Source organism: Blennius ocellaris (genome assembly GCF_963422515.1).
Source record: "Blennius ocellaris genome assembly, chromosome: 1".
Taxonomy (NCBI): Eukaryota; Metazoa; Chordata; class Actinopteri; order Blenniiformes; family Blenniidae; genus Blennius; species Blennius ocellaris.
The window spans coordinates 25,003,162-25,026,978 of record NC_137650.1 but is presented as its reverse complement, the minus strand read 5'-3'; the positions used below and the strand labels follow the sequence as shown (position 1 = coordinate 25,026,978).

Here is a 23,817-nt window from a genome sequence, read left to right as displayed (position 1 = left end):
CAGTGCATTTGAAACATATTCCCAGTTTTCCCATGACAGGAGCAGAAAACGAGAGAAATCTGACAGCGATTCCCCCGTGACACCTATTTCAATCACATAAATATTATTGTTACTTGCTGTGAATGTCTGAGGATTAGACTACAGTGGAAACACAGCTGGTGCTTCCTTTGCACACTGTGGGGATCCGGATTGTAGTCCAATTGTGCAAATACAACGCCAAAGAAAGCCAGTGCAATAGGTGCTTTGATTTCAAAATAGTATTTTATGCTGTTTTATCATTTCCAAGTTCCACATTCGGTACATTTTTTAATATGTAAGAAATGGAATTTGTTGAATAATTAAAGAGTTAGGAATCACTGAATATTCTTCCCAACATGTGTGCATGCTATAAAAAGAATAGAGGGAAGGCTGAATTAGACTCACGCTGCAACACATCAACTGAGCTCTGTGCAGGAAGTAGAACAATTATCTCTACATTATTATTATTATTATTATTATTATTATTATTATTATTATTATTATTATTATTATAGAAACGCATTATTAAATAATGTAGTTTCAGGCTAAATGTGTTAAGGAGAACCCAAATGGATTAGTGTGACGTACGAAAGGAGCTTTCTTACATGAAACAATGACTTCATCTCATGTTCTTTAAATGGAAGGCTTTTTACAATACCTACAATGAATTTAGGCTTTTTGTACATAAAAGCAATTGCTTTGCAAATGAAGCAGAAGCCCCCTGGGCCTCCTCTTTAATCTCTCAGCTCCATGCACACATACACACTAAGTTAATTGTACTTTATCTAGTGACTCAAGTGAGAAGGTTATGCATCTTGTATGTTTAGATAGAACAATGCAAATGGAGGCTTTTTTTTTTTATTGCATGAGCAATAAATGAATACAGGTTTTCAGACAATGGTACTGAAAAAAAGAATTAAACTATGTTACATAATTTGCAAACACAAACCATTTATATAGTGTAAATTGTCACTATTGATATAAATATTTGGAATTTTTTTTTAAAACCCCGATTACGGACGAGGCTTCAAAATACATGCCAGGTCCTATAGTGATGATCAATAATCACTAGTCTGCATTATATGTGTACATGTGTTGCATTGTTGGCACAGACGTTATGATGATGTCCCTGGTAACTATATAATTAGAATTGGCATGTTGCACTCCTTATTTCAACATGATTAATCAGTGGTTCGCTGTTAACTTGAAAGGAAATATTAGATCCTGACTAAACTTTGATGAAATCCAGAGTTACGAGTCGGAGATTTGGGTCAACTAATGAGAACAGAGCATCCCACATTGAGAGTCCAAATGGGAGGCAGATGATTTGCATGTATGCAAATAGTGTTTGAGTTTATTGCATAATTTGACATGCAGTAATGGTTTGGTTGTGAGGCTGTTGGTCCTTTGCAAGTGGACCTCATCAGTGATTGTGAAAACCTGAACTGTTGTGGCAGCGAACGCTTCCCTTCAGGATTAGGTTTGATTAAATCCATTAAAAATGCTGTAACAATATATGAGTACACGTTTAAGTTTTTCCCTGAGCACCCAAACTGTACAAATAGACAATACTGAGTCAGGTGGTTGTTTATTTACATTTCTAAATGTTGGCAATATAGATAAACTCATTGGCAGAACTTAATGGTCTCATCTTTCCTTCAAGAAACAGATAATTCACCCTCTGAATATATATGATTTATGAAACCTACAAAAGGTGCTTTGATATTTTCTGTTTGTCGTACATTAACCCCCCCAATATGGATAGGTAATTTCCACCCACATATTAACTGTAGTTATCCTTGTACTGTAAAGTCACTTATTGTGCTTGGTGTTATTGAATAGGATACCGAGTGCAGAAATGAAATATTGTCATTCAACTCAGATCAACCTTCCTGCTCTTATGTTATGCCAGTTGTATCATTTCTTCTCACCTTAAATGTTTGAAAACCTCTTCATAGTTAAATTAACAGAAGACATCATGCATCTGTTTATCTGCACAGTTGGAAGATGTTTACCTTATTAGTAAGTGAAGGTGAGGAGTAGCCTGTATACAATATAACCTTTCTACACTACTTAAGAATCCTTCATTAGACATACAATCAAAGACTTCAAGAAATGTTAAAAATGTCTTCATATGTACTTGTAATTGCAGATGTCTGATCATATCTCAGTCACAAACCGCGTATAAACCGCTTATATATGCTAAATATGAGAGTTAAAATCAAGAGGTTATCCCACACATTACACTGACTGACTCAACGATGGGATGGAGCACATTTAAAAATCTTCCCCTTTTATAATTTAGATAATTGTGAATCCTCCTCTTTGAGATCAGTAATCACTGTGTTCCGAAGAATGAATCAGCTGCACACCTTTGAGACCTGCTCGGGCTGCACTGTAATCAAAGCAGCCCCCCCCCCTTCATCCTCACTCACTGACTGAATGGCGCTCTCTAATTAACCATGCAGAACAGGAGAAGAACACATGTTAATTTAATGTAACAAAAATGTTGATTTTCATGCACTCTCCTTCTCAAATATTTATGGGCTAGACTTGAATTTCAAGATGCATCAAAGACTCACAGGGTATGCAAATGTGTCTGCCTTACCCCCCAACAAGTTGGACTGTCTTTTTTTTTGCCCTTCGTGGAGGCAGGCACACGCACGCACGCACGCACGCACGCACGCACACGCACACGCACACACACACACACACACACACACACACACACACACACACACACACACACACACACACACACACACACACACACACACACACACACACACACACACACATCTGAGCTATAAAGAGGAAGCGATAACGCCCAACTCTTTGTTAAAGATAGGATACTATACAGTGCTTGTATTTTTAGAACTATGGGCACCTGCTGAGCTACATTTCTATTCGATGATATCAAATAATAAACAACTGACTAAACTGATGTCACAGGTCATTTCTACTCACAGCATCTTCTTTGGTGTGGATTAGATTGCAAATCTGTACAATCAAGGTGGTTCAAAGGTTATCAGCTTTGCAACACATATGCGTTTTTATTAGTGTGAATCAAAATGTACATTGCTCACAAAATGTATGGTTCTTTTATAAAGATCCAACTTTAAGCTTTAAAAATGCCTCCCTAAACAGGAAAATTGTTGAAGCCCTCTCGAGTCGATTCTGTCTATTTTCCAGTCGTCTGATAGTTGCGAGATAGAAGACGTTCGGCTGCACTTCCGCCAATGTCCAAAAGGTGGCGTATGAGACACGTCCAACCCTCATTCCACTGGAAGCGGTGAAAGTAAAGCCCCGCTGCTCAAAGAAGCTCCTCTTACTGCAAGTATCACATAAGAATCATCATGCATGGATGTGGAAAAACACAGTGTCAGGCAGTTAGAGGATTATTTATAATTTCATCAGACAGAGCTGTTTCAACCTGAGTTAGATCACATTGTTGACTTCCAGGAGGCGTTCAAGTTCATTGTCTACAGAAAAAAAAGTTTCTCAAGGTAAGTTTTTCTTTCTTTCTTTCTTTCTTTCTTTCTTTCTTTCTTTCTTTCTTTCTTTCTTTCTTTCTTTCTTTCTTTCTTTCTTTCTTTCTTTCTTTCCTTCCTCACACACTTCTCATCACATAAAAAAATTGGGGATTATGTTTTACGCAGATGCTTTGGATGAACTTTGGTGAAGCTTGTGTTGTGTTTGACTTCACCTGAAAGAAAAAAAAAGTGAGGAGCACAAGAGTCAGGGCTGACACGATGTTATCGTGGCTGAGTTGTGTATTTCCTCTCTCACCCCCGTCCCCCCCGTTTCTCTTTCTCTCTCTCTCTCTCTCTCTCTCTCTCTCTCTCTCCCCCTTTCCCGTTCTCTGTCACTCTCTCCCTGACTCTGCCTCTCCTCCCTCTTTTAGCTCTATGTCACTCTGCTGTTAACAATCTGAATTTCCTCCTGCTGTCTCCTCTCTTTGTAAGTAACTTTCTCATTTCTATTATCTGACACTTAAGGCATGTTGCTCTTTATATCCAGATGATGCTGATTTGAACTGATTACTACTCCTGTGTCACACTTGTCTCAATGCTTTTCTGACATGTGTATTAAGATTTGTTTTGAGATTTCTATTGTTTGACACCTCACCGGGCCTCTTTGACAAACAGTTGATAATCTGAAACATGTGTTCAATCAGATTTTTGTCGGAGCTTGTTTGACGAGTGAGCGCAACCTGTAGGCTTATTGGATTATCCTGTGGATGCCGGGATTGTTTTTCTTTCTTTCTTTCTTCTTCTTTTTTTTTTAACATTAAAGGTGTAATTTCTTCAGAATAAATGTGATGACACTATTACTTTATTGCAGGAATCTCAAATGCAACACGGTAATTATTTTTTGTCAAGCTTTCTGTGCCCACAAACACGAAAAACTTGAGAAAACGTGTTAGTCAGAGTAATATAAAAGTTAAACGTGATGTTGAAAATATATTTTATAGCGGACCATTTCCCATATAAATATTTTTTGGGGGGGTTAATTTTGTTTTAATATTTTAAATGTATCCAATTCAAATCAAGTTCTCAATTTTTTATACAAAGTTAGATTATATTTGGAAGTTCCAGACCTAAATATAGAAAATATATATATGCCTAAATAGCTTTTGTAACACAATCTACAGACATTTAATTTAACATTTTGACTAAATATGAGATCCAGTCCATGATATCTAAAGTTTAAATAAAATAAAAACTGTTTTGTTAAAGTGTGAATCCAATCATATTGGGTTTTATTTATATTACAATCTAAAAAAGTTAGACATTTCGGCATCGTTTTTAGTGCTGATTCAATTTATGTGATTAAAACTGTGTATCACACAAGTACATACAGTAGTCCGTGAACTCCTCAGTGCCCTACAAGAGTTTAACTGACCTGCTGTCATTATCTCATATCAGCTGAATGTACCTTTTCTATAAAGAAAGTAGTGATTTTAAAATGAAGTTGGAAAGGTCACGTCTTTTTTTCCTCTCCTTTTTTTCAAGAGATAAATTGTCGGGAAAAAAAAGTGTCAAAACGTGTCACGAAAAGCACAGCTGCTGGAACTCTGGAGGGGAAAAGTCCTTAATGTGAAGTCTGTAGATGTTCATTTAAGTAAGCTTATTGAACTTACTCAAAGCGTCCAGAAACAATCATCCTCCCTGTCTCTGCGTTTATTCCTCCACTACCTCTCTCTCTCTCTCTCTCTCTCTCTCTCTCTCTCTCTCTCTCTCTCTCGCCCTCTCGCTCCCTCTCTCTCTCTCTCTCACTCTCTCTCTGCCTCTCTCTCTCTCTCATCTCCTGTCTGTGAGGAGGAGGGGGAGTCCTGCCTCTTTGCCTTCCTCAGATCAATGCCCTGGCCACTCACTTTCTGATGTTGCACGACGGGAAATGCTTTGAATACTTGCGACATGGCTGCGCGCATTGATTGCCAAGATTGACAGCAGCTCTACCCATCGTCTCCTGTCGTCCGAGTTTGTGTGAGCGAGAGATAAACAGCAGATAGGCAAACAACAAAAGTACTTGTAGTGTCGGACAGCAGAAGTTCCAAGAGAGTGTGCGGGATCCCCTCCTATGGCCCCGTGTGAGCAGTAAGTTTTCGCTCAACAGATAGCTCAAGTCAACTCTCTCTGTAAAGTGTAGCTGAGTCGAGTTTTCTTTACGCACGGGGGGAAAAGGACGAACAGTTACCTTCCGCCACGGCTCACAACTTCAAGGTAAACAACACGTTTGTTGCACTTTCCAACATGCCTCTATGTGCTGCCCTGATATTTTTCCAGCCTTTTGCGTCTCTTCTGCTGAAGTCGAGCCGCTGTCAGTGAGACGTCCCGGCACCTCGCGCGCGTCTCGCTCCAAAACAAATCCACTTAAAGTAACACGCGGGTGAAGCTTTCACGGAATCACGGCTTTGTTTTGTTTTGTTTTGTTTTGGTGTTTTTTTTTTTGTGATGAGGAGATTGACTGTCAACTTTAGTTATCGTGTGTGTCTGGTGCGCCGTTTTTGCTCCAAACACGCGAGACGAGCGTGTGGCACGCTGCGTGCTGGCTCGGGAGTTTCTCCGCTCCTCTTCGGAATCGCTACATTTCCAGCATATTCACCAAACAAACTCACCCAGAACTAAACTTCGCGGCACATTAAGTCATTTTCGGACGGTTAGAAATCATGTATTGTATATATCTATCTATCTATTTGTTTTATATCTTTGTGTATTTCAGCCACGAGAAGCCGTGCAGCCGGACACTGGCTGTACAGTGTAAACACCGGACTCCTGTCACACATAACAATCTCACTGTCACGAAAATACGATTCTTAATAAGGTGCGACACGTTGAAAGGCTGACGGTGGGGTTTTCTTTTGTTTTTTGTTTTTGCTTGTGTGTTTACATGTCCAGTAACTTTCTTGTGTTGGTGGCAGTTTCACTTCTGTCCACAAAGCGGTACCATTCATTGACAGTGACGTGCGCCCCGGTAGGTTTCCTCTCCCTGCATGTGAGGTGGACAAGTTTATTTGAAGCGCCCATGTCTCATTAAACCTTTATACATTCCAGTGCTTGTTTTTTTTTTTTTTTTTTTAGTTAACCCCCTCAAAACTACCCGTTTTCTGCAGACACTTTGCTCTTTAATGCCAGAAACCTCGAGTTTCTGGACGCCTTGCACCCTGGGAATCTGCTCTTCCTTAACTTTCTCGGGGGGTCAGGGGAATTGACCTCTAAAGAATGCATAAGCCATAAATTAAATTCAACAATCGCAAGGCTTGTCCATGTAGAGAAGATGCACTCGAACCGACAGTTCTCCATTTAAGCCGAGAGCTGTTGAAGCTCGGCGATGTCCGGAAAACACAGAAGTTTTCCTGTGAATAGTGCCCATGTGTTCATTAACTGTTTGGACTTTTACGCAATTCTTTACACAATTCAATATTAATACTCACTTCCTTTTACAATTTAGATTATCCTCCACCCCCCTGTAATTTTACATGTTTGATAAGAACTTTAATATTTTTTAGGGAGAAACTTTCACCAATTGCGAGTCATCTACCGTTTGCCATTATGAATTATTTTTCTGTTTAACGCAAATGGAGCATTAATATATGAGTGAAAGGAAAACAAAAACACTAGGAGCTCTTGCAGCGCGGGGACGGCACGTCATTTTAACACCTTTTTCCAAAATTAGACTCACACCCCGTGCAAAAAAAAAGAAGAAAAAAAAAAACACCCGTCAAAATCTGCAGCGGGGGTTATAATAACATTTTAATAAGATGATAATAATCCTCTGGTGTAATTGTTTAAAAGCTGCACGAGCCTCTGTCCTTTAAACACTTGGCACGTGCGCATGCTGACCGCATAAATAACACACCTGTGGCTGATTAATGAGCCCGTGATTATCTCCCGCTGTTTTTGAATAATAATAAAAAAATCCTTCAACCAAATGAAACAAATTTTCCAGAGTGTAACTCGGGTGTTTTCCTCTTTTGAGGTGTAGGAGTAAAGTTGTTTTTTTCTCTCTCTCTCTCCTTGTGGCATTTTGTTTTGGACAGTTGCTCTGTCTGTATCTGTTCGAGGCAGGTTTTCCTCATAAGGTAAGGCGGTTCTGGAGACCAAATGCAAGTCTAAATGGCACATTTATAATTAGACTGCCCATTCAGCACATTGTCCTGATTGCTATACAGGGACACTCGGCTCTGTCTCTATAAGAGTTTGTCTCTGACGGCTTGTGCAGCTCAGCGTGTCGCTCAGCCAAAAGGAGCGCACGAGAAAAAGAGTGAAAAGCAGCATTTCAGCCCTTTGATGCCAACCGCGCTCGCTTTTTATTCAACATTTCTCAATCATTTTTACACGCGGCGTCTTAATTATTACACATTCTTTATGCATGCACATCGTTGTGATTGTTACACTTTTAACTCGCATTAAAAATATATATATAATCGGGAGAAATATTAAGTGTAACTATTTTTTTTTTTACTCCCTTCTAATAATTTTATTGGTGTCGCTTTTCATTATAAGACATTTACCAAACTGAGGGGGTTAATCGATTATTTCTCATGTGTCATATACTGACTGGTCTTGCACGTTTTCTATATTTTCAAGGAGTAAATCCGCGGGTGGATCTCGGGGTGACATGACATTTTGTGCAGGACTGAGAAATAAGCCAGCATTTCCCACCTGGACACACTGTAAAGATATAGAGTTGCTGACACTGATGTGCCAGTTAGTTCAAAGATTTTAGGACTTTCATTTTGGCTAGAAGGGAGAAAGCCACCTGGCTCGCTTGTCTAAACACATCCTGCACTCTGTTCAAGTCCAATGTCTCCCATGCTGAAAGAGAAGAAGGAGATATGCATAATTTTCAACAGAAATTCGGATTTCTTTTCCCCTGTACGATTCACTCCCAGAAGAGCTTTACTGAGATGAATATGTGTTGTGAATGAGCTAATTTAAAAATGCCACACACTGATTGAACTCTTAAGTTCAAAAGTCCCCATCATCTAGTTTTTGTTAAAAGCTCTTGCACAATCCATTCGTGGGTTAAAAAGAAGGGGCAGGCGGCAGAACAGAAGGGGCAAAAACAGTTGCAGGCTTTTAAGTCATAGTTTGGATATTCTTAATGCCTTTCTTATGTATGTGCACATTGAAAATTCATGATTGATGTTCTAAACACAAGATAAATGTCATTTTCAGTAAATATAGCTGTCATTTTATTGCAAAAGGGGAAAATGTGTCGAAGTACACCTGCATCAGCTTTGGTCTGGATTAGTCAAGTGAGATTTATCCACTGTTTTGGGAAAAAATCTGCTGTTATTTATCATTAAGGAAAACCGTGATGCAAATGAAAGTGCTGGTGTGTGTAGGTTTCGTTTTACGGCCTCGCTATTCTGCAAACAGTTTTACCCGGGTGTATTCCCCTGCCAAACTGAATTCTTTAATGATATTACTATCAATTCCACTCACGATAAGCTGATTTCATGGTTTGAAATGAAGAAAAAAAAAAAAAGATTCTTGTATCGATAGATTTCTGCAGGTGTGAAGCTCATCACAGTCACAAGCTGTCACTCGAAAATTGTTGCAAACAATGAATATTATTGATTCTTTTATACAATGGCACAGTAGTAAAGATTCTTCACTGCTCTTTTTAGGCCTTGATATTCAAAATTCATGTATTGTTTTATTCTTGGTGTGTGTGTGTGCGCGTGTGTGTGTGTGTGTGTGTGTGTGTGTGTGTGTGTGTGTGTGTGTGTGTGTGTGTGTGTGTGTGTGTGTGTGTGTGTGTGTGTGTGTGTGTGTGTGTGTGAGAGAGAGAGAGAGAGACACTTGGCATGTATGCATGCATGGGTGATACTTTCCATCTTCCCAGTTATTTTGTAGGCATATCTTCACTCTTGACACGAATAAACACTGCTGTTAGTTTTGATTCAAAATGTCAAAATCCCAAAAAGCGGCTTCCTCGCTGCCGACCAAATGTCATTTAGACTCTTTAACCAAGACCTTGCGAATTCTGTTATCTTCCCATAGACACTGTGTTTTTCAGGGGACTGCAATTTTGTTCCAAGTGACAGGACGTTGGTAGGATGTGGGCAGGGAGAGTGAAGCGAGCGGGGTGGCTGAGGGTTACACAGGTACTCGTCGCCCCGTCTTTGTGGTTGCAGTGGCTGAGACCTGATGATAAACAAGATGAGAAGAGGTAAACAACAGCAGGCCTGGTAAAGGTAGAGGAGGGGGCCAGCAGAAGGTTGGAGGACCGCAGGAGATAATAAATGTGGCAGCACATGTTGTGGCATCTGTCTTTCTAAGTGTTATCTAATTTGCTGTAGAATATTTCAACAATGATGAAAACTGATGGGAATGTGCCATAGCATGTCTAGGAGGGGGAGGGGGGGGGGGGGGGGGGGTGGTGGTGGAGGTAATTTGTTCCCTTCAACAAGAAGTTCCTGACAAGTTAAACAGATCACTAATTAACATCAGAAGATGAATCGTGGCTGTTTTGTGTCTTCAGGATTGTCACTTTACGCAGCGATGAAACTAATGAAATCAAGGGTCAGCCGAGGCACAGGAGAGACTACCTTCAAATCCCTGGCCGTTCATGAAAATTAGTGACAATTCCGTTAGTGCAGATTGAGAAAGCATCTGAAATTTTGTGTTACATTAAGACTTGATGGCTAATTTCCTCTAATTAATGAGGAGTGTTTTTCTTCTTCTTTCCTTCTTGTAATGTCAGCCATTCAACTCGATTACATGTCATTTTTTTATTCAGGAACAAACTGCACCTATGTGCGCCAGCACTTACTGAACATCATCAGGGGCAGCGGTACTTTTTTTTTTCGGGTCTGTTAGATCTCCGTCTCCCTCTGGCTGTTATAAGTGAACAGTATTGCTGACATTAAAGGATTATAGATGGGAAAAAAAAAATCTAAATATGTGTGTCATCACAGGAGCTGTATAATTGCACAAGTAACCTAAGTGCCCCATTTTGATCTGTATCGTTCACTCTCCCACCAAATATGTTTTTCTCAAAATAATTGGACATTTACTTTCAGTCCATAGCATAGTTGTGGATAATTAACTTTGACTTCAAAATGCAACAGTCGGGGCTATGGTAAGGAGGTTGATTTCTTTTCTCTTTTTTTTTTTAAATCACACATTAAAATGTAGAATTAATTGGAAGGGCGTTGGTGGTCGCCTGCCTCTGACACAGGCCTGGGACTGTAATCAGGTGGAGGAATTAGTCGGGCTCATTGTTTTTTATGAATCAGATGAAGATTTGTACAGTGGCTGGGTGAAGATGGTTGAGTCTATTTCCATATCAAAGAGACACAGTGCAGCCGGCCAGTAATTAAAACATGGTGAATTTTGGAGTCTCTGCACATGTACACACACACACACACACACACACACACACACACACACACACACACACACACACACACACACACACACACACACACACACACACACACGCCCACACACACACACACACGCCCACACACACACACACACACACACACACACACACACACACACACACACACACACACACACACACACACACACACACACACACGCTCATTGAAATAGGGACAAGGGCATTAATAAATGCGCACACCCAGCAACTGAGCACACGCACACGCTCAATATGTCACTCCTTCCTTTTGCTCTCTCCCCCACACACACACACGCACACACGCACGCAAGCATGCACGCACACACAGTCTGAGGCTCAGGAAGGTTGTGTGAAAATAATGCAGGTGGTTTAGACGGGAGTGTGGAACAAATGCTCACATCATCGCTGCTAATTTGACATCGCAAGGTACTGAATTCAATTTTTCTTTTTCAATATTTTGTTTTCTCTCCCTTTTTGTGGCAAGCATAAAAGCTACAGTCCCAGTCATGCCATTAATTAAAAAAAATTTTTTTCACACTAACTCTGAAGCTACTTTCCCTGACTGCAGTCACACGGAACTTTTATTTCTGTCGCGAGAAAAAAAAAAAGTCTTTTTTTTCGTCAGTGTATTAGCCTTTCATAGATAAATAGATATACCGTCATTACATGTGTGCATGGGTGACCTTGCTGTAAAATTCTGGGACTACTCAAAAAAGGAAAGAACAAAAATCAGCTGTGATCTTTTGCCCCATGTGATTTCTGTCCTTCTAGAACTGAAGAAGCTCTGAAGACCCGAGATTGTGTGTTGTGTGAACAAGGGAAAAGAGATTAGTGTAATGTGGGCTTTTGCGCTGCTTACACACAAAAGCTGCACAACAAGCCCTTTCCTTGTGACCCCCCCCCCCCCCTTCCCCATTGTGTTTGGATCATGCCATCCCATGGGCAAGTCACAGCCTTGGAGGAAGCTTTAAAGGACTTTATGAAAATATAGCTTAAGCCAGCGTGAGCAGCTGTGAAACTTAAAGTTTTCATGTAAATATAATGCAAAAATGCCCTAAAAACCTCACCATTTCATAAAGAAGAAGCAGTGCAATTATGGCATGGAGCACATACCACATTTAAATTTCCTATTTGTTATGAGTAACTCTACTTCAAAAAAAAAACAAAAAAAAAAACCTCCCTTAGGAATGACTTTAACGGTCTATTAAAGCTGAACTTGATCTGACATGAGATGCTAAATATGCTCCATAGTTGCTACTAAGCCAGTCAATCTGGCTTCATTACTTCACCATCCAGATCTAAGTATGTTTGGAACTGGCGCACAGTTATTTTCAGATCAGACTACAAACGAAGCTTCTGTGGGCATATTTGTATGTGAGTCCATGCAAGAGTGTAAATCTGTGCGTTGGTGCACACTTTAGGAAATGTTTAATATGAACATATGCTATTTCATATAACTTTCTTTACCTTGCACTAAAGCAACGTCTCCATGATCACTTTCATCAGATGAGGCGCATTGCAGAATGCTTGATAATATATTTGTACCATTTAATGGATGAGATTTCACTAAATGCAGTCACAAAGTCTTCATGTGATTGCGTAAACGCCGAAATGATCCTTGGGTTTGGACACGTTTTTTGGAGATGTCTCACAACAAAAGCTTAGTTCATATTTGCTCTCATTTGATTCTGAGCTCTCCAGATAGTGTGTGTCAGCCCTCTTGGGTGGAAACAAATACTGATCAACGACTTGCATCATGGAGCAGCCACTGTGACATCTAAAACAGGCGAGGAAGTTATGGAAAAGAAAAAGAACGTGTTGAGCCAGAATTCAGATTCCCAACAGTTTTTCCTGTGGAAAATGCTAATGTTGGATGCCAAAAATAAATCAAAGTGACAAAGAGAGAGGGTGGGGGAAGAGATGGAAAGGCTCTTGTGGCTAAAATTCTGACGAAGTTAACCATAGCGTCTCCTCTTGCCCAGGTCTTTTGTTTCCTTTCTGAATAATTTCTTTTTACACTAACTTGGATGTCCTACAAGGCTTTGCTCTTAATGTGCATTATGACAAGATGTCTTCAGCAGACCCAACCACAGGCTTTCGCTTCTGCTCTGGTCTGTTTCGCTGCCTGTCTGTGTTAACCCCCCCCCCCTCTCTCTCGTACTGTCTGAGCAAAGGCAGGGGGTTGTTGCCCTGTTGCTGAAAAGATGAGCTAAGAGCAGATTTACGAAGACTGAAAACTCTGTACACATAATGATGTTTAGTGCTCATGTTGCTTCAGATCCCTCTGATGTTAAGTGAATCAAACTCTGGGTTATTTTTTTTTTAGCCAAAGTAAGATTTTTCTTTTTCTTTCTTTTTTTTTCATCATTAATTACAAATAGAGAATATTTCACATAAAGAATTTTGTATTTTCAAGATGGTTTAAAAATATTACGTGAAGCTAAATGTGGTCCCGATATTGAATAAGCAGATGGCATTTGTTTCCAAATAACTAGAGAAATCTTAGCTCTCTGATTACGTACTTGCTTGGGCCATATCCGTAATGGGGATGCTAATTTTGGAAAATATGACCTTCGACAAACTTAAATTAACAGTCATCTGTCTGTTTCTTAAGGAACACCTAATTAACCACCACACTTTAAAAAAAATAGCTGTTGGGAGGTCATGAATACATTTTTGCAATGTCTAAAATATTGTACTTTAAAATCTATGATTGGCTTGCATATATAAGCAAAGTGCAGCTATACTGAGGAAGTAAGCAAAATTCTTGAAGAATTTGAGGAATACAAGGAAAGAAAGTACCAACTGTGATAATTTCTTTCCTCAATGGGACTAAAAAAAAAAGAAAATCTGCTGAAATGATAGAGAAAGCCTGTGGTTTGGCCCATGTAGCATATATCCCATGAGCCTCTTTGACAATCTGAGGGGATAGCCACTCTGGCACACGCCACCCGCCCACATGCAACACACACACAAACACTCACACACACACACACACACACACACACAGAGTGGCGGTGGTGTTTCTGCCAGGCATGATAGATGTAGAAACCTCTGGGAGGAGGTTCGTCTGAGAGGAGGTGATTGACAGGAAGTGGGAGAGGACAGGGAGATGGGAGGAGTTGCCCTGTCTAAGAAACAGCAATATTTTGTCGACATTTTCTAACGACAACAGTATGACGCTTTGGAAGAGTTTTAATGAGAGAGATATACTGCGTGTGTATATTATGATAAAGATGCATTTGTAACTTTTGCTGGCGATTTATTTTCGATTCAACTCCTCACTCTCAACCTCACACTCAGGGAGCTTATCCGTAGCAGCAGTTTAGACACAATGGCACATGTTGTGAGAAGAATCATGTTGTTATTGCACATTGAGAACTTGCATAAAGTAGGTTAGAGTGGCTTGCCTTGGCACATGACTGCTATGATACACTGGGGTTTGCATGTTATTAGATTAAAGTTAGTATTTTACTCACAGTATGTCTTTCAAACCTAAGTGCTCTAGTTTCCCAGCATGAGCCTAATGTACTTAAAATGGCCACAGTAATTTTGCTTAGTCTAACCAGGTGTACGGAGCTGCTTAAATGTGACCATAAAAAATGAAAGAATGTGAAGTAAAGAGAACTAATAATAAATAATAGTCAGAAACACCGAAACTCAGGAAAGGACTGAACCTTAAAAAGGAGAGAAAGAAATAAGGAAAACCAGAAATCACAATCATGGATTGCTTCTGGTGCAACATAACTATGGTCGTGTTAAGGAGAGAGGCTTTGTGCACTGGACGAGGGGTGGAGTTGAGGGTGCACAGGGGAGGTACAATGTTCCTCCTCATCCTCAGTGAAGCTAAATTTATTGGTTACGATTTACAGGGTGGAGGATTCTGGGTTATAGCCAGGCCAAAGAAAGACTTCTAATTAAACAGTCATCATTATCAACTTGCGGTCAGTGATCATCATCATCCCCAACACTGGTTTTCCAAGATGAACATGGAACCATTGAGGCTTTTCTTGAAGCCCGTGCTGGACTGAATTAGAATGGAAGAGACAGAGGGAGAAACTGCGAGTGAGAAAAAAAAAAAAAAATTCTCTTGGCACAAAAAGTAGCATGAGGCGCTGTGCCATATCCACTCAGGTTTAAACAATTATCCGACATCAGAGAAACCAGTAGAGCCTCAGGGCTGGCACAACTGTTGTGCTTTTGACTGTATTTCAGGACATGGTTTCAGACATGGCCAAGTGTCACATGTAAGCAGAGCTTTCGATAATTTCAATTAGTGTAAGAGGGTGTGTCTGCAGTATCTGTATCACTGCTGCTGGAGGAGCTTTCCTTTGAGGTTGACAGCCCCTTAATATAGTATTTCATGGTTTGATGTGTGAGTGACACAGAGGCGCTGCAAGAGGATGGCAAAATGGTTTATTAGGACCTAATTAGATTGCTGTGATTAAAGGGGAAGTGACTGTGATTAGGAGACCTGCAGATAACGTGGAAACATAGATGAATATTCAGAGGAGAGAAACAGTATGTATCAGCCTGGGTATTTGTGTGTGTGTGTGTGTGTGTGTGTGTGTGTGTGTGTGTGTGTGTGTGTGTGTGTGTGTGTGTGTGTGTGTGTGTGTGTGTGTGTGTGTGTGTGTGTGTGTGTGTGTGTGTGTGTGTGTGTGTGGCAGGTGTCTTTCTGGCATATGTGAGCCCTCCAGAGTCCGGGCTGCCTCGAAGCGGTCGTGTTATGATATCATCTTTACAACACATCGCAGTGAAGGAGCTTTACATCATAAACTATTAGGCACAAAAACACATATGAATATGATACAGCCCTACAGTCAATGTGTTTTGAGTGTATACATGCATAAGCTTCATGTGGAAATTCTGAAATTTGATGAGCACCTTTTGCAAGCCAAACATTTAAAAGATGAATATGACCTTTTTTTTGGGGGGGGGGGGGGGGGGGGGGGGGGTTATTCCAGCATGTTAGAGTGGACTTTCACAACCAATTGAACATGAAACCATGAGGAATGTTCTGCAAAGCCCTGTCTGCTTCTGGAAGCTTAGGCCACTTGGAAAGAATCACACATTCTTGTGAACTTCGGAGTATGTGCTGTTTAATCAAAGAGATAAATGGTCTTATTATTATTAGTCTCCATCAATGGAGAGATTAGCATTGGATTTTCTTTCTTTTCGCCTCACAAACTTCTAACTTTTTCAGATATGTGATAGCCACTGCCATTAGAAATCATTTATGGGAGTGTTCTGAGGGCAGGAGATTGTCAGCAGGGCCTTGCGATTTTACAATTTCACAACTGACTTCCTCCTTAAAATGACACTGGCTTACCTGCCTATTACTCCCTTTGATTTCTACAGTACATGCTTCTGCGCTCTGAGAGGTATTCATAATAAGCTTAAACTCCACTGGCTTCATTGCTAAAGGGTGCTTATCTCTCTGCTATTCAAGAGAAAGAAGGGTAATATTTTTTCCAATTTCAACATTTTACTGTTAGGCCACACTGCCCAAAACCATGTTTGGGGGGCTGCTCTGGAGAGCAGGCATGCACACACATGGACGTACTGACACATACAAGCACTAACACATTCACACACTTTGGCAGCTCTGTGGAAATTATTATTGCAATTTCAACATTGTAACGCTACTGTGGTATTTTTTATTTTATTTTTTTGCTGGATGGAAGTCACATATTTCATCACATTTATTTATGTTATTAAGTTACAACCAATGTACATTTTTACCTCACATTTTTAAAGATTCTGGGAACGGGTTTGCAAGATTCTTTTAACTGAAATCAATTTGTGTTGAAGTGAAAGTGTTTTCCCTTTATTGTATAGATCATACTTGCCTTGTGGCACTTATTTCATGTTTATAAATGCAATTTCATCTATTTACGTTTTCAATTGGTTCCCACTGGCATGTTTAAAGTATACTCACCCTAAGTATGTATTCTCATATGTAAGGAAAGATATATTTGAAAACTAGTTGGTCGTGAGTAGTAGTAGTCACGGAGTCTCTTTTTCTACTGCTTGGGGCTATGTCAGGGTTTCTTTAAGTAATAACGAGAAACGTGTGTCTGCACGTGAAAAGACAATATTTTCCATGTGACCCACCTGTCGATACCAGACTCCAGCTAACAGGGCATTTGCTTGAGCCTTGTCCTCCTACTCTTATTGAGGTACTCTACAAAGACACCTGAAGATGCTTATGCTGACAAGGCGGCTTATACCGGGATGCCAAATAATGCTTCTGTAAAACTAAACCTTAATGACCAGAATTTAAGCACACTTTATCTGTAAGCCATAAGTGTTTGTTCAAGCTCCATCCTTCTCCAGCTGTGAACAGTGTTGCAGGTTTGTACTACGAGCCAAAGTGTTCCCTAACCCTCTTGCCTGTAGCCTCAGCTTGCTTGGGTTTCTCAGCTTCACTGTTGCTCGTGCCATGCTGCAATAGGCTCCGAGAACATGATGGGAGTATAATAACTGCTTGACGATGTTTTTGTAACCCCCCACCCTCCCCCAATTCTCTACTGAAGGTGAAACGAGTCCAGAAACATGGAATATATGGTACAGGTTGTGATGTCAGTTGTTATTGCTGGATATGTGAACCAGTAAATTCTAGATTATTTTCCACAATCTGCTGTACAGAGTGCATTATGTCACAAAGGCCACATTATAGCGAGGTGGGTGTAGAGCAGGTCTCTCTCTCTCTCTCTCTCTCTCTCTCTCTCTCTCTCTCTCTCTCTCTCCATCTCTCTCTCTACTACCTTCTGTGCTTCCAGTCCAGACTGCAGCTTTACTTTATGCCCATTTCCTTTCTTTGTGCTGAAATCAATGTACAATGGACCTATAGGATATCTTACATAATGAGCAAAAAAAATAAAAATCATACAAAGTGTGGCCACTAATGGACCAGAATGTTATCAAGATGTGTTTTTGTGTACATAATTGTTTATTATTAGTGCTGTATTTTCTTTTAAGCTATTATGTGTTTTTGTATTTGCAAATGTTGCATTAACAGATGCATGCAACATGACTTTAAATACTGAGACCAATTCTTGATTGATGATTAATACAATTTAATTCCTTTGCTCTGCAACTGATACTCCAGCACAGGATTTTTTTCCCAATACAGTATGGAATGGACGGGCTTCCTGTTTTTCCGTTAATTAAATTTGCCACTAACATATGCCGGCAGGAACCTCTTACCTTGTTTGACTTATTTATTGCCTGACTCTAGAGGTAATTTGACCTCTCATTTCAAAGGACCTTTTTTTAATCCAGAAAAGGAGTGTTAAACTCAATTATACCAGTGATCAGTGGCTCAAACACTACATTTGTTTCCTCTGAGGGGACAAGCCAAGCAGAGCACTGTACTCAGCTCCTTGTCTCTGACTCCTGGGCTTTCTACCCCTACAGGGCAACAAGGCAGGAGAGGTAAATTAGGAGGAAAAAGAAATGGGGATGGGGGAGCCAGAGGGAGACATGAGTGAGATGAGAATGGGAGAATGGAAAGCAAGGGAGAGAGGAAAGTGCCCTACAGTTCCTGCCATGTCACTGGAGATTTGTGTCCTCCTTTTAAATCATTTCCCTCTTTAGAAGATTAAGAAGGCAGAAATATTCTCAAACTGATCATTTTCCCTCCTCCTAAATGGCCTCATTTGCATTTGCAAACGCTGCTATTAATTGCAGGTTTCAAAAAAAGACAAATGACCTCTGCAATTGTAAATAAAAAAACAAAAACATGGGGTTATAATGGTAATTGTTGAATAGCTACGCGTACTCAGAGAGGTTGTACTAAACGATATGCCCCTCATCACTATGAAATTCACCCAATGATCACAAAAAACCTAGAGAAATATTTTCTTGAAGCTACACCTCTAATCTTTTTCAGCTTTTTAATATTTTTTTATTAAGCGAATCAAGGTCTCGCCCTTACTATCAGGCATTAATTTGCTGCTGTTTTCCATCATAGAATGATGTATGTAATACTGTTAAGATGTAGTTTTATGTCAACATATGATTAAAAATAGACTTTCCTACATTGGCTACAGTCCTTTTGTACTGCCGCTCATTTATATTACTTACTTTACACTGTAACGTGCTACCAAGGTTTTCCACACGTCCTTAGTTAAAGTTGTCGGCTCGCTTTGTACCGAGCTTCCAATGAGAATAATTACTTGTCAGCTTCTGCCAATAGAAAAATGTCGTACTGTATTACAAATCATTTGAGGAAAAGACTACTATCAAATTGTGTGTTCCTGCTTCTCCCGGAACAAGGAAAACACGGAATAATTTGCGGACACCAGTGCCTTGTTGTAACCTGATCATTTATGGATCAGTTGTTTTCTTTCTGGTTTAATTCACCATGTGATTGATTTTCAGTGCAGTAGTGTTGGGAAATATCCACACTAAACCGTGCCTGAAATAGGGAATCATTTGAATACAGATGCTTACAGCTTAGACCCTGTCACTGGAAACCACTTGGAGCCAGGAGACAATTGCAGGTTGATTATGTTGCTTCTGACAGAAGTTGCAAGCCCTTTGTACAAGGCAGAGATATTTGCATCTAAATGCTTATTGTAGACATCTAAACAGCATAAAGACTGATTGTAAATGCCAGCTGTTGGGCCGTACTCAGAAATAAAAAAAGAATTTCAATAAGGAAAATTGGGATGGAAATGAGGAAATTATTTTCAAACAGTGGAGCTGAAATCAATAAGTAGGACATGGTGATGCGCTGGTTCTACATTTTTATTGAGTGTGTTTGTACAATCACATATAAAGCTCTTTACTGTTAGCACTGTATGGTGATTTTAATGGTTGGAAATACAATATTTCTATTCATATTTTCTTAGAATTGGGTTACTAATGCAGACTTATTTTTGAGTTCCTGTCTTTAACAAGGTTACATTACAGGTATGATGAAAATTCATTGTTGTTTAAAACATATTTCTTGTAATATATTTGCAAAACACTGGCTTTGGGTTTATATGCAGTTTGTTGGAACAAATCCCTATTGTGTGTTCACATATGTTTGAATGGGCACATATACATACACGCGCACATACACGCGCACATATGTGCGTGTGTGTGTGCGTGTGTGTGTGTGTGTGTGTGGTTGGTGCCCACAGCAGAGTGATGCCCCTGCTGATTCTGCTCCTCTAGCTCTTTGTCCTGCAGCACTCAGTGTGTCTGCCTCCTTGGGAGACTGGCAGGCTTCTCTAGTGTGGTTCCACAAAGGCCCAGCCTCCTTTGAGGTGTTAAAAACTTCCATTTATGCATCTCCCAGGACAAAAAAAGCACCATGTCCATTTGAGTCCAGTAGCAACACAGGCAGACATTGTGGCCACGCTTCTCTAGCACTCATTTCACAGATTCTAAAACCAGTATGTGGTGAACAGGATTTGAGGGGCTAAAGTGCCCCACGAGGGCCAGGCGATAAGAGGGGAGAAACGCCACCACCGCCGTAAACTAGAAGATGGGTCCAGGAAAATAAACACATTACCTGAGAAAGAGAGGGAGAGACTTGTTTTCACACCCCTGCCCCCAACATACACAAAAACACAAACCCCACATCAAATAAAAGATGGAGTAAAAAAAAAAAGGAAAAAAAGAAAATGTGTGTGTGCGTATCATGGAAGGTAAAAAAAGAGGCCTCATCACTGTGAAAAAGACAAGCCTATTCTATGTTCTCTGTCTTTGCAGTCTATGGAGAAATTAATATGTGAGAGGAAATCAAAGAGAATTGATAGGTTGCACTGGGGACTGAATGCCGTCCACCGTGGAGGAAAACATTCTATTTGCTGGTCGTTTCATTCCCTTCACCCTGACTCAACCCAGTTGCTCAGTAAATAGACTTTTATTCTTGTTATTTGACGCAGAGGAAATGACAGATAATGTATTTGCCAAGCAGCACATGAAAGCATTGTTCAGCCACAGTGCTGTAGTATCTGCAGCTGGATTTTGCTTGTAACAAACTCACAGCCCCTGTTCAAGGGTGTTTTTTCCCCCCCTTTCTCTGCAGTATCAGACATCATGGCACTTCAGCTCCGTCAAAAATAATGGCCAGTATTTTAGTCTCAACAAAGATATTTAACAGGAGTGACATTCTAGTAGTCATTCTTGACACTCTGGTGAGAGACATTTTGTGAGTGTCTGGTCTGTTCTAGTTCAATGTCGGGTGGAATCCGCGAGAGACAGAAAAAGGCATGCTGAGAGAGACAGAGGGTCGAGATAAAAAGAGGAGAAAAGAGAGATCTGAAAGGTTGTGACAGTTAACGGAATGCTGTAGCATGAAACAGCTGTTTGCACGTGACTGACCAAGTTTCCCCAGTAACTTCATGCTATGGTGGATGTCTTGTAGAAATACAGCTTGTCTTTTTGACAACACACTCTCGGACCTTTTTATTTCTCCGGCTGTGTCTGTACAAAGTGCATCACACCAGCAGGAAGTGAATGAATTGAGTGTGTCGACAGCGCACCTGAACTTTCCTGACAAGTAATGTCCTCTCATTCCCGGCTATGGTGATTACTCACTGCACGGAAGCTGTCATTTTACATTTCACAGATGATGCTACTACAGGGAGAATTGACTTTATGGCACTGGATATTTAACTCACAATCACACATGTTCAATTACTATATCAGACATTTCTTTACCAGAATTTTCTGCACTTCACCCCTTAACCCTCAATGCTGTATTACACCCCCCCCCCCCCCCCCCCATTTCCCTATTTCCCTTGGGACCACTGTTACCGCCTCCACCCCCCTCTCTCAGTGCATCTCAAACTCCCCCATGCCTTCCCCAGTTTGACTGACTGTGGCTGCTGCTTCTGCAGAGATAACCACACTGCATCCAGGTAGGGAGCAGCCTGCTGATGGCATAGATTACTTCTATTGTCCAAATAACTAACTCTGCAGAATTCCTACTTTAGCGTGTTTGGACGCAGTGGAGAGTGAGGATTTGGAACGGAGGATTGGGAGGATTTTTTTTTTTTTTTTTTTTTTAACATGTTGCAGATCTGGATGAATTCCAAACAGAAGTTTAAGTGCAAGTTTTGGCTTGCTCATGCATATTCCCACTCAACTGCAGCAAGGTGAAATGTTCATATGCAAACATGCAGACAAATATGTAGCAGGAACATATACATGGAACTTTAAAAAGTAACTAATAGAGTAATAGTGGAAAATAATGTTCAAAACTTCGGCGCATGAAATATAAAAGCTGAGTTTGGTCACTTCATCTATGTGGTGGTTGCTCATGTTGTCTATTGATGCGACGCCACTGTCACATGACAGCTGAATAACACAGCTCTCTGTTACGGACGGGGGAGATTTAATCAAGTGGAGCCCACACCGTACATAAACACATGTCTGAAATGTTAAGCTTCATTTGATTTGAAAGTGAATCATCTTGAGTTGAGGTAGTAAAACTCCAAGTGGCTGGAGCTTCCTACAGATATATATTTTGCCTGATGTATAGCATGTGTGGCAGTACAGGCATGGAAACTTTGAGCATAAATACATGAGCTGGTACCATTTAGAAATTGAATCCTGTGTCGTAATAAGAGTCATAAATGTCCAGAATGAGTTTCTGGACAAGAACATATTTGGTAGAAGTTGTGAGAATCACATACATAAGTACACATCGATGATTCAGCGAGTAACCTCAGCCCTTTGCAATACTCTGTGTGTGTGTGTGTGTGTGTGTGTGTGTGTGTGTGTGTGTGTGTGTGTGTGTGTGTGTGTGTGTGTGTGTGTGTGTGTGTGTGTGTGTGTGTGTGTGTGTGTGTGTGTGTTAGCATTGGCCAGCCAAAGCGAGAGAAAAGGCCACTCTTTGACAGAAATGCCACAGGTGGCTGTGACCTCTCTGTCCCTGGCACTTTGAAGTGAGCTGAATCAGACTGTTTGGATTCATGTATATGAGCGAAAAAATAAATAAATAAACAAATAAAAAAAACGTCCAGGATTTTCCGAGAGATGAAATCGCTTTAGCTGAAAACATATTCCTTCTCTGTCCATTTGATTTTTAAAACTTGTGACATATCAGGATCTTTCTCGTTTGGACAGTTTTTAAAGAAATTGTAACGAGGACAATAATTATACTTCTGAGTGCAAAAGGTTCCTGACCAAGTAATTATGTACGGTGGTGCATGCTTGTTTTATATTTCCTGCCCGTCTGTGTAATTCGCAGCTGGAAAAGAGCTGCGCCATGCTGCTACAATAGACCAGTTGACATTGAGTGTTATTACACCACAGGGATTACAACATTTACTTCATTACAAAATCACTTAGGTTTGCTCATTATTATCAATTATGTATTCTTTTTTTTTTCCCCTTACACAAATGATCACCAAAAACAACCGACGGATGAACACGTCACCCATGTGTATTATTAGCCACATTGTTTTCAATTAACAACAAATTATGAAGTCAAAGGTTTGGTAATATCTAATCTCTGTAATTAAAACATCTCTCATTTCTTCAGACACAATAGGAATTCAGCCCATCGTCAGATGTTTGACAAAGTTTATTTAATTACCCTCCATATAATATGTGTTTTTTTTCCCCCCCAGCTGGCAGGGATTGTTGATTTCCACTGAATAGCTCATAATATAAGTTAATCGTCTGTATGTGTGAAGGCAGGAGTGGGTGGCTGCAGCTGGAGCATAGTTCAGAAACCTGAAACGGTGTAGCAGGATTTGAGAGGAAGGAGATGAATTTAAACTCAGAAGACCTTTGTGTGTAACTACAGAAGCATTTTACTGCCGCCATGAGAAAAATAAAATGTCCTCAGTTCTTGTTTGCATCATTGAATTTCTGTTGTGCCTGAATAAATAAGCGCGACGGTGATTACAGAGAGAAGATATTTTTGTGAAGACAAGCAACTTTATACATTATTAACATGAAAGA

General features: G+C 40.2%; 1 protein-coding gene across 2 annotated transcripts in view; it reads left to right on the top strand.

Moving 5' to 3' along the window:
* Positions 1-3,413: 3,413 nt before the first annotated feature.
* sox6 (SRY-box transcription factor 6) overlaps positions 3,414-23,817 on the top strand; it is a 132,514-nt gene continuing 112,110 nt past the window's right edge. Inside the window, exon 1 of one of the 2 annotated variants that reach the window (XM_080517800.1) lies at positions 3,414-3,524. The gene's annotated coding sequence lies outside the window, so the exon portion shown is untranslated. Of the gene's footprint in view, positions 3,525-5,539; positions 5,745-23,817 lie in introns of those variants that run through there. The other variant, XM_080517799.1, reaches the window with a different exon arrangement.